Source organism: Oryctolagus cuniculus, chromosome 9 (assembly GCF_964237555.1).
Source record: "Oryctolagus cuniculus chromosome 9, mOryCun1.1, whole genome shotgun sequence".
Classification (NCBI taxonomy): Eukaryota; Metazoa; Chordata; class Mammalia; order Lagomorpha; family Leporidae; genus Oryctolagus; species Oryctolagus cuniculus.
Window position 1 is genome coordinate 37123851 of NC_091440.1, and position 12126 is coordinate 37135976.

The window sequence follows — 12126 nt, forward strand, 5'->3', positions numbered from 1 at the left end:
AGTGATTATGGCCTTGCATCACAGGAGATTTCTTGTTTAATGTGTAAAGGGTGTTTTTATTTTTTTAATTTCCAACGTGTCCAAAGCTTTCAAGATACGTTTTAAAACGTGGTTGTTTAACACTTGCAAAGTACTTTGGGTTCTTTGGAAAAATAGTGTTGTCTAAATATAAATAAATAAAGTCTCAGATTGCACCATGTGGCGGTTCTTTTGGTAGCTGGGAAATTAATAGTCACAGCAGAAAAACATCCTATAAATAAGACTTTATTTTTTTAACATTACTTCCTAATTCTAGTGTCTGCCATCAAAAGACTGGTTTTTCTGCTAGTTTTCCATGAAAGGCTTGCCGCTGAGCTGAAGGAAACAAAAGTTCATTGTCTTAGATTTTTACTTTATAAAATAGCTTCATACCTCAATAGTCAGAAATCCCAATATAAAGAGAACACTTCCACGTTTATTAGTTGTCACTTACTACAAATTGTTTCAAAATCATAATTGTAATTACATGCATTTCATTAAAGCTTATTTGTCCAAAACTTACTTTTGACTTTCTCATATGTTAAAATTGGAAAGTTCCTGAAAGTTATCTCTGCCTTTGTTATTAAAAATTTCTGGCTTTTGGCTGTGAGGGAGCACTAATTGCGTTTTCCCTGGACTCTGAGGAATACTTCAGGACTCTTGGTGGTTTGTGTTAAAGTTATTTCTTCAGGTCTGACACCTGCCATGACTGCATCTCGTTGATTGTCATGGTGCCTTGAGTTCTCAACAGGGGCTGTTGAGATCCTTCTGGACTCGGTGGTAGGCCATCAGTTAAATGCATCCTTGTATTTACCTCTGTTATTTATGTATGTGTTCGGGGCGGAATGTGCTGCTACTTTACAGATATGTTTAGGCTCATTTTCCCCTTTCAGCCTGCTGGGAGCAGTGGAGGCCATATGGCTTTCTGATTCAGAAAGAAAAAAAAAAAAAGAAAACAATCCCAGCTTTCTTGTTTATTGCTGTTTTCCAACTGAAATCCTTGTCCTAAAGGTATGACTTGTATTTGCTATGAAATGAGAGAATCACAGGCAGAAGATGACTGATTTGAAGGGCAAGCTCGGGTCTCTCCAGGGGTTGCCTCCAGCACAAGTCAGGGATTGCCAGGTCGAATGCCCAGGAAGAGGGCTGAGTGAGACCCAGAAAGACTGCATGGTAGGCATTCTTGCTGAGTGCTGCTTGGCCTCTGTGGAGAGCTGCATGAATGCAATGCACATTCAGTGTTGCTGGGGCTTCTGGTTTTCTCAAAGTGGGTATATGAATTTTTATGTATGACTCTTCATTTTAAAGCGTTGACAAATGTTTTAAATTTCTAAGAATCCTTTCTGGGCTGAAAAATGCACATTGGAGGGTTGGCTTCTGTGGTCCATAGGCTGCCAGTTTCCGTCTTTGGCCCAAGCATTTGTAGAGTGGATCAGTCCATTCATTGACACGGTGTGCTGCTGCTACCCTCTCCTGCTGCACAAGGAGTTCCTCCCACGTGGGTCTCATAGCAGGTAGAGTTGGAACCATCAGTTTTGACGAATTTAGAAATCAAACTGCCCAAAGTGATGACTCTGCAGCAGCCGGACCTGTTAAGGGGGTGAACTGGGCACCATGCTGTCAGCCAAGAGGGTACTTCTTTTTTTTTTTATTTATTTTTTATTTTTTTGACAGGCAGAGTGGACAGTGAGAGAGAGAGACAGAGAGAAAGGTCTTCCTTTGCCGTTGGTTCACCTTCCAATGGCCGCCGCGGCCGGCGCACCGCGCTGATCTGATAGCAGGAGCCAGGAGCCAGGTGCTTTTCCTGGTCTCCCATGGGGTGCAGGGCCCAAGCACCTGGGCCATCCTCCACTGCACTCCCTGGCCACAGCAGAGAGCTGGCCTGGAAGAGGGGCAACTGGGACAGAATCCAGCGCCCCAACCGGGACTAGAACCCGGTGTGCCGGTGCCGCTAGGCGGAGGATTAGCCTAGTGAGCCGCGGCGCCGGCCGAGGGTACTTCTTACAGAGTAGGCTCTGGGTAGTTCTGGGTACCCTGGCAATCAGCAGGAAGAAGACCTGCTGTTTGCTTTGTCCTGAGTTCAGTTCCACATTTGAAGTGGAGAATTACTTTGTGGGACTTGAGATCATTGTGAAGAAAGCCGCTAAGTGTTTCCCAGGGTCACTGAACAAAGTATGGAAGGGCACCTGGAGGAGCTGGCCTGGCAAACTTCCCCAAATGAGCTTGCCTCTGTTTTGTCTCTCATGCCTGCCCCTTTCCTGCAGTAGGCCTATCTGTAGGATGAAAATGTAATTACTTAACCTGGAACAGGTGTAACAGGTTATAAACCTGGACCATTCAAGGCAGACCAGGCCATGGGCTCCCCAGAACTGAATGGCTGAGTTGGAGGCCCGTGGCTTCTCATATAAAGTGATGCTGTTGATGCAGGCTGTCTACTCACTTATCTTTTTTAAGAGGAGGTCTGTATGTGACCTCAAGAGCTGGGAGGACTGTGAGGCTAGCTGTGAGGGTCTCTTATGGGGAGTTGCCATGGTGATGGGCCCTGTGGCCTGTACCTCCTACTTGAGTCAAAGTCAACTTGAGGTGGTTTGTGAGGAGAAGCACTAGGCCAGAGTGACCTCCAGCACAACCAGTTTTCCCAGGTACACAGAGAGGTGGCGGTGGGGTCAAGTGTATGGGAACACAGGTGCATGCCCTTTAGTCAGGCCTGTGTGGTCTTTCACAGAAGGAATGTCACGCTGATGGCATTTAAACCAACTTAGTTAGGCCTAAACCTAAAGTCCTACTGGCATAAATTGGGTTGTAGACTTAAAATTGGTTGGGAAACCAAGAATATGAGAGATTCTCTTAAGAGCTGAGGTAGGTCACTCATATTCTGCAAATACTTGTCTTTATCTGGTCTCAGAAAGAGGCTGTATAACATTATTATTGCAATTTGTCTATTGAAATGAGTTGTTTTATGTTTATTGTACCATAATAAAAACAAATAAGGCAGTTATTGTTTCTAAGTATTAGAGATTGATGGTGTTAACATTTGCATGCTACTTTAACTGCATGATTGTATTTTGCATTTACAGAATGAACAGTCATTTAAAAGGCAAACATGATATAATTTTCTTTGGTTGTGTTTATTATATACTATTTCTTAAAGCTTGCAAGAATAAAGAAGGCTTGCAAGAATGACTTCTAAGAGACTTTACAAAGTGTTCTTAAAATTAAAAGAAAAATAAATTTAGCACAAATTCCTTCTAGCTTTTAGTTCTGTGCCTGCAATTTATTTTTCCTCTTAAAATATCTAGTGTTGTCTGAGCTTTATTAAGATAACCCGTTTTCAGCTTAATTTTTATTAATATATTTTAACAAGGCCATTTCTCAGTTCTCCTTATTCCTAGTTGATGGTCAGTGGCTTTGGGGATATACTTGTCTGAAATTTGTCAGTCTCTCTGCTTTCATAGTTTGTCCTATGGACAGTTAGATCCGCCTCTTTTCTCATCTGCTGTCGTTGTTTTTGGTTCTCTCCTTTCCCCGTAGTCTCAGGTGGAGGTTAATCTTCCCTAGTTCCACCAATTTTGTCAGCCGTGGTGCAGGGCAGGGTAAAAAGGTGTGCTGCAGCACCTTGTGGGGGAAGCTTGATGCTGGATTGAGGCTGTTGAGGATCAGGGCTTGAGTACCACTGAATCACAGGTTCTCCAACTTGAGTGTTGTCCGTGCACTCACCTGGAGGAGGGGTTGCTGGGCCCTTCCCTCAATTTCTGATTCTGTGTGCTGGTGCTGCTCAGACTACTGCCCTGGGGTTATGGCTGCAGAACCACTACTCGAGATGATGGTGTTCATTTGCTTGATTTTATGAACATTTCTGTTTTCCTGGTTATTTTTGCAGATGTTGTCAGATTTGAAAATTCGAAGTGAATGTGAGGAGTAAAAATATTTAACTACAGGAGATTTCTAAGACAATTTTTAGCTTAGTGCTTTCCCTGTGTAGCATTTATTTTGTCAGGTATTTTAAGCCCATGCATATGTTGAGGAAAACGTTGTCGTTCAGTCAAAAGTTTTAAGTTCTGCAGATGGAATAAATGGGAAATACAGCCTAACATCTGATTATGATGGCTTTTGTAAAACTTGAAGCCTTATTTATTTGCATTCAAATTTTCATTCTGCATACCCTATTCAAAATCTCTTGGTGTGGAATATGATAATTAATTGCTTGTGAAAAAATTCACAATTTTCATGAATTTTCTAGATTATCTGTTACATAATTTGCCTAGTAGGCAGAAGATATGAGAAGTCAGGAAAATATTAATATGCCTGATACACTGGCTACCAAGAAAATCAGGTCATTTGGCGAATAAGATGGTGAGTGGCCAGCCTGAATCATTGTTTCAAATGATTCTATTTACCTAAAAAAAAAAAATAAAAAAAAATAACGCCTCAAGGGCTGGACAGTTCACTTGGGCTGTATTGGTATATCTGAAGCAAGCCAATTTATAATTTTGTACTTGCATGTACCTCTTGTAAAATGAGGCACAGATCAATTATGATTTAATTTAATAATATGTTCATAATTATTTGACCAAGAGAAAGATGTTTCTTCAAATGTGGCCTACATAAAGTATTAATACAAATAGGGTAACTCATCGAGGCATATCAAGTAAGGAGGTCATTGGCATGTCACTCTAAGGTTGTTATGTGGTGTCTGTATTACGTACATGTTGTCTATCTTTGTAGATATTTAATGCATTTCCCTAAAAGTGAACACTTACTGGGCTCTTGCTGGGTGATGGTACAGCTTGGGCTGCTTTTCTTAGGTCATTGCATTTGAGCTTCCTGGTAACCATGTAAAGAATGTATTCATACTTCCCTCATTTTACAGATGAGAAAACTGACACATAGAAAAGTTCGCTTATTTCTCCAAGATCACAAGATTTATAATGGTAGAAGCAGATTCCAGTTTGTGCAGATTCTAAAGCCTGGTCTCTCATTGCTATGTGAGAATGAGGTTCTTTTCTTCTTCTTCTTCTTCTTCTTCTTCTTCTTTTTTTTTTTTTTTTTTTTTTTTTTTTTTTTTTTTTTTTTTTTAGCTTTATTTATTTGAGAGGCAGAGTTACAGAGAGAGAGGAGGGAGAGACAGAGAGGTTGGTCTTCCATCTGCTGGTTCACTCCTCTGGTGACTGCAATGGTCAGAGCTGAGCTGATTTGAAGCCAGAAGCCTTCTCTGGGTCTCCCACGTGGGTGTGGAGGCCCAAGGACTTGGGCCATTTTCTACTGCTTTCTCAGGCCATAAGCAGAGAGCTGGATTGGAAGTGGAGCAGCTGAGACATGAACCAGTGCCCATATGGGATGCTGGCACTGCAGGCAGAGAATTAGCCTGCTACACCACAGCGCTAGCCCCAAGAATGAAGTTCTTGAAATTTATTTTTTCATTGTCAGTGTTGTAAGCTCCTATGTGATCACTTTTTACTGCTCATTTTAAAAACCTTCACAGTTAGGGGTGGGCATTTGGCACAGCAGTTAAGGTGCCACTTGGGATGCCGGTATCATTTCTGAGTTGCTAGGTTCAAGTCAGCTACTGATTCCATATTCCCACTGATGTGCACTCTGGGAGGCAGCAAGTGATGGCTCAAATCCTTGGGTCCCTTTCTCCCAGAGAGGGTGACCCAGACGGAGTTCTGGGCTTCTGGCTTCTAGCTGGTCCAGTGCCTACTGTTGTTAGCATCTGGGTAGTAACCAGCAAATGGAAGTTTTCTCTGTCTCTCTGTCTGCCTTTCAAATAAAATGAAAAAAAAAAATTAAAAATTTTCATAGTCAAACATGCTTATTACATTTGCAAAATAATTATTAATCCTGAATTTGCTTAGATGTAGTTATGCCACCACATATATAGTTGTGATGAAAAGTAAAAATGTAAATGAATGTGTGATTTATTATGCTGATAAATCTCAACTCTGATGTAATTTTTATTTAGTGTCTTTTTAGAATGGCAGGGGAATAAATGATGAGTCTATTTGTAACTTTTATAACTTCAGCTTAGAATAAAAAATCAGTAGGATATGACTTAAGAACAGGTGCAGCCATGTATTTGAATATATTATGCTGAATTATAAAATACAGAAAAATTAAAAAGCATTATCAAGAATAAAGGATGCATAATTAAATAATATAAAGTATAACATTATAAAATATAAAAATAATGAACATTAGCTTCATTATGAACACATAATAAAACACAAAACATTGAAGTTGTGCTTTCTTTTTTCCATCTGTTAGTTCACTCCCCAAATGCCTGTTGGCAACAGGTGAGAGTTGAAACAGGGAGCCCAGGAACCCAATTACTTGAGCCATCACCATGGCTGCCTAGAGTTCACATTAGCAGGAAGCTAAAGTCAGGAGATGGAGTGAGCATTTGTAGCAAGGTACTCCGTTGTGGGACACAGTATGCTAACTACTCGGGTAAATGCCTGCTCCCTTGCTATTAACTACTTTGGGTTAAAGGGAGCAGAGCAGCAGTGACTCTAATACTTAAATAGGTTAGATGAAGCCCAGTGTGATGGGCTGTTGTGTGCTTTTACAGGAGTTCACAAAGAGGAAAGTGGTTCAGAAACAATCAGAGGAGCGGACGGCGCCGCGGCTCACTAGGCTAACACTGGGTTCTAATCCCGGTTGGGGCACTGGTTCTGTCCTGGTTGCTCCTCTTCCTGTCCAGCTCTCTGCTGTGGCCCGGGAAGGCAGTGGAGGATGGCCCAGGTCCTTGGGCCCTGCACCCGCATGGGAGACCAGGAGAAGCACCTGGCACCTGCCTTCAGATCAGCGTGGTGCACCGGCAGCAGCGGTCATTGGAGGGTGAACCAACAGCAAAGGAAGACCTTTCTCTCTCTCTCTCTCACTGTCCACTCTGCCTGTCAAAAAAAAAAAAAAAAAAAAAAAAAAAGAACAAAAACATTCAGAGGTCCATAGTAGCATCAGTGTGTTGAACCTGTGGAGCTGCTACATAGTTTTTTCAAATAACATCTTTCATCACTCTGAATTTAGGTTATTGATAAAAACGTTACTGCTTTTATACTTTCATTTGTAATTATTTTGTGAATTGGTTTTGGTGTGAAAGTTCTTTAAAAGCTAGTTACTAGCATATGAAAATTCTATCTAGATTTTTGTGGACATATTTAAATAAAATAATAGTAAAATAATTATATTAATATCTAATTTACCTTTAAAGAGGTTCTAAATGACACATGTGGGAAGCTCTGAGTTTAAACTTTCAAGTATTTAGGATGTCTTTGATAGCTATGATAATATGTCAGAAAGGCCAAAAGATAGGATTGAAATCATGGATGGGTTGATTTCAGATAATCTTGGCATAGGTTTGTGCAGCTCCACCAAAGGGAAATGGGGATTGTTACAGTTCTTTGAGTTACTGATCTCTTCCGGGTTTCGTTTGCTGCAAGTTGTTGGCTTTGGAAAGAGGATTTCCAAGTAATAGAATCTTCCTGGCTGAAGCAGAAGCCTAAATTTACTACTCTAGTAATTTTATTTTATTTTATGGATACCTTAACCAGCTGCATAGTCTTCACTTTTAACTTTTGTGTAGTTTCAGATGAGTTTCTAAAATTCTCAAAGTTGGAACTGTGGAACCTTTGTGTTGTTGATATTAAACACCATGTGAGTAGTAGTTGAATATCCATGTAAGACTCTAGGTCAAACACAGTGTGCTTCTTGTGGAGTAAATCCAGTCATCTTTTGTTCCTCATAATTGTATCTTTAATTTTTTTTAAATTTTTTTATTTTTTTGACAGGCAGAGTGGACAGTGAGAGAGAGAGAGAGAAAGGTCTTCCTTTTCTGTTGGTTCACCCTCCAATGACCGCTGCGGCCAGTGCACTGTGGCCGGCACACCGTGCTGATCCGAAGCCAGGAGCCAGGTGCTTCTCCTGGTCTCCCATACGGGTGCAGGGCCCAAGCACTTGGGCCATCCTCCACTGCCCTCCCGGGCCACAGCAGAGAGCTGGACTGGAAGAGGAGCAACCGGGACAGAATCCGGCGCCCCGACCGGGACGAGAACCCAGTGTGCTGGCGCCGCAAGGTGGAGGATTAGCCTAGTGAGCCGCAGCGCCGACCTATAATTGTATCTTGACACGCTTTTTTTTTTTTTTAAACTTTTATTTAACAAATATAAATTTCCAAAGTACAGCTTATGGATTACAGTGGCTTCCCCCCCCGCCCCATAACTTCCCTCCCACCCGCAACCCTCCCGTCTCCCACTCCCTCTCCTATTCCATTCACATCAAGATTCAATTATCTTTATATACAGAAGATCAGTTTAGTATATATTAAGTAAAGATTTCAACAGTTTGCACCCACACCGAAACACAAAGTGTAAAGTACTGTTTGAGTATAGTTACAACATTAATTCACATAGTACAACACATTAAGGACAGAGATCCTTCATGGGGAGTAAGTGCACAGTGACTCCTGTTGTTGACTTAACAAATTGACACTCTTGTTTATGGTATCAGTAATCACCCTGGGCTCTTGTCATGAGTTGCTAAGGCTATGGAAGCCTTTTGAGTTTGCTGGCTCCGATCTTATTTAGACAAGGTCATAGTCAAAGTGGAAGTTCTCTCCTCCCTTCAGAGAAAGGCACCTCCTTCTTTGATGGCCCATTTTTTCCACTGGGATCTCACTTGCAGAGATCTTTCATTTAGGGTGGGTGGGTTTTTTTTTTTTTTTCCCGCCAGAGTGGCTTTTTTTCCCGCCAGGAGTCACTGTGCACTTACTCCCCGTGAAGGATCTCTGTCCTTAATGTGTTGTACTATGTGAATTAATGCTGTAACTATACTCAAACAGAGATCTTTCATTTAGGGTGGGTGGGTTTTTTTTTTTTTTTTTTCCCCGCCAGAGTGGCTTTAGGCTTTCCATGCCTAAAATACTCTCATGGGCTCTTCAGCCAGATCCGAATGCCTTAAGGGCTGATTCTGAGGCCAGATTGACATGCATTTTTTAACAATGGGTTATATAATCTGGATGAATACATTTATGTTTTAGAGCTTTTATAAACCAGTAAGCAGATGGGTTTCAGGCTCTAGATGGCTCCTGCTTTTTCAACCTACTTCTTCCCTTGGTTTAACTTATTTAATCCCCTTGACTGGGCAGACTGAAACCTTTTATTGTTAATTAAGTTAGGGGTCAGCGCTGTGGCATAGCGGGTAAAGGTGCCACCTGCAGTGCCAGCATCCCATATGGATGCTGGTTCGAGTCCTGGCTGCTTCACTTACAATCCAGCTCTCTGCTATGGTCTGGGAAAGCAGTAGAAGATGACCCAAGTCCTTGGGCCCCTGCACCTGCATGGGAGTCCCAGAAGGAGCTCTTGGCTCCTGGCTTTGGATCAGCTCAGCTCTGGCCATTGTGGCCATTTGGGGAGTGAACCAGCAGATGGAAGAGTCTCTCCCTCTCTCCCTCTCTCCCTCTCTCCCTCTCTCCCTCTCTCCCTCTCCCCCCCCCCTCTGCCTTTGCCTCTGCCTCTGCCTCTCTATAACTCTGTGCCATTCAAATAAACAATCTTTTTAAAAAAGATTTATTTGTTTATTTTAAAGTCAAAGTTACACAGAAAGAAGGGGACATAGGAGAGAGAATCTTCCATCCGCTGGTTCACTCCCCAGTTGAATGCAATGGTTGGAGCTGCACCCATCTGAAGCCAGGAGTCAGGAGCTTCTTCCAAGTCTCTCATTCGGGTGCAGGGGCCCAAGCACTTGGGCCATCTTCTGCTTTCCCAGGCCATAACAGAGAGCTGGATTCGAAGAGGAGCAGCCAAGACTAGAACAGGTGCCTGTATGGGATGCACTGCAGGTGGCAGCTTTAGCTACTACACCATAGTGCCAGCCCCAATAAATAAATCTTAAAAAAAAAAAACTTAATTGAGTTAAACTGATGAACTCCCTGCTTGGTTCTCCTGCTGTTTCTTGCCCCTAACTTTCCAGTAACGTTTCTGAAGTACCTCATTACCCTGTGTTGGACCTTCTTTTGAAGAGCACACAATGCCTGTTGCCTAACTCTGTAAATATTGTGCACTTCCCACCTGATTGGATTTCTTTCTAGAGATTGGCTTTCTTGAGAGAAGAACTAGTGACTTCCTTGATCCTGGCTGTTAGTTCCTCCCAAAGCTTTTAACCACTTGTGTACAGATTTTTGTTTGTTTCAAATAGAATTTTTTTAGAATGAAGAATCTCAACCTCTCTTTCTCTCTCTTTCTCTCCCCCTCTCCCTCTCTCCCTCTCCCTCTCTCCCTCTCTCCCTCTCCCTCTCTCCCTCTCTCCCTCTCCCTCTCCCTCTCTCCCTCCCTCTCTCCCTCCCTCCCTCTCTCCCTCTCTCCCTCTCTCCCTCTCTCCCTCTCTAAGACATTTTAGTTTTTTGAGTTACGGAGAGAGGTCTAGACAGAGAGAGAGAGGGAGAGGTCTTCAATCTGCTGGTTCACTCCCAAAATGACCGCAATGGCTGGAGCTGCGCCGATCCGAAGCCGGGAGCCAGGAACTTCTTCCAGGTCTCTCACATGGGTGCAGGGGCCCAAGGGCTTGGGCCATCTTCTACTGCTTTCCTAGTGCCTTAGCAGGAACTAGATGGGAAGTGGAGCAGCCGGATCTTGAACCAGTGCCCATATGGGATGTAGGTGCCACAGGCGGAGGATTAACCTACTGTGCCATGGCGTGGCTCCAAAAAGTGATCTTAATTCTTCAAGTATTTTTACCTAAGATCACTTTATAGTTTAAAAATAGAGAGGGATTGTTAATCTCTTTGCTTCACTTTCCACTGCTACCTAGCATTTGATTTTTTTTTTTAAGATTTATTTATTTATTTGAAAGACAGAGTTACATAGAGTGGTAGAACCAGAGAGAGAGAGGGAGAGAAAGAGAGAGAGAGAGGTCTTCCATCCCCTGGTTCACTCCCCCAATGGCTGCAAAAGCCAGAGCTGAGCTGATCCAAAGCCAGGAGTCAGGCGCTTCTTCCAGGTCTCCCATGCGTGTTCAGGGGCTGAAGCTTCTACTGCTTTCCCAGGCCGTAGCGGAGAGCTGGAAGGGAAATGGAGCATCTGGGACTCGAACCGGTACCCATGTGGGAGGCTGGCACTGCAGGCTGGGGCTTTAACCTACTGTGCCACAATGCCAGCCCCTTGGTTTTTATCTTTAAGAACTATACCTAAAACTCCTGGGAGTCAGGAAAATAATACCACTAATAGAAATGTGATAATAATAATAACTAATCACTGATGTTTACTTTCTAGGCCAGAGATTCTTAAATTTTAGCATGTACTACCTGGAGTGTTTGTTACAGTACTGATTGTTGGACCCCCCCACACTGTCATAGCTTATGGCTTCATAAGCGCGAGTAAGGTCCAGACTTTGCAGTTCTAACAAGTTCTTCTGTGATGTCGCTGGTGCTGGTCTGAGGACCAAACCGGGACAAACACTGCTGTACACTATGGATTGGCAAACTCTTGCCTTTGTTTTTGTAAATACAATTTGAACGTAATCCAACTTATTTGTTTACATATTGTCTGTGGTTTCAAGCTACATTGGTGGTGTTGAGTATTTGTGACAGAGTTTCCAAAACCGTGAAGTCTAACATCTTTATTTACTAAAAAACCTTGCTAACCTTTTTAGTAAGACAGTCTTACTAAAAGTAGGTATGTTAACCGCATTCTGCAGATGAGAGCCCTAGGGCTCAGCTTTCCCAAAGACCCACAATATAAGGGGCAAAGTCGAGGTTCCAAATCCCATGTGCTCTTTAAAACCCACTTTGTACATTTCTCAGATGATTCCCAGACTTACCACTTTAGCCCAGCCCTCCGCTCTGACTCCAGCTTTTTTCACTATCAGAATTCTTATTTGATACCGGCCCTTGAGTATGTATTTGCTGGTGTTGGTAACTCAGGAATTACATTTGAATCTCCAGTCCTCGAGGCAAGTCATGTTGATTTTGCCTTTAAGTTTAGCATGTCCTCATTTCTCCATCACCACTCCACAACGTGGCTCTAACTGCTGACGCCTTTTGCTGGCACTGTTACATACCCCCATAGGATTCTCCCTACTCTAAGGGTGCCCTTTCGTTGGTCTCTTCTTCCATGG

General features: G+C 42.7%; 1 protein-coding gene across 5 annotated transcripts in view; it reads left to right on the top strand.

The window, feature by feature from the left end:
• Positions 1–12126, top strand: part of TBC1D4 (TBC1 domain family member 4) — a 220050-nt gene that overhangs the window by 3187 nt on the left and 204737 nt on the right. The gene's annotated exons all lie outside the window — the stretch shown is intronic.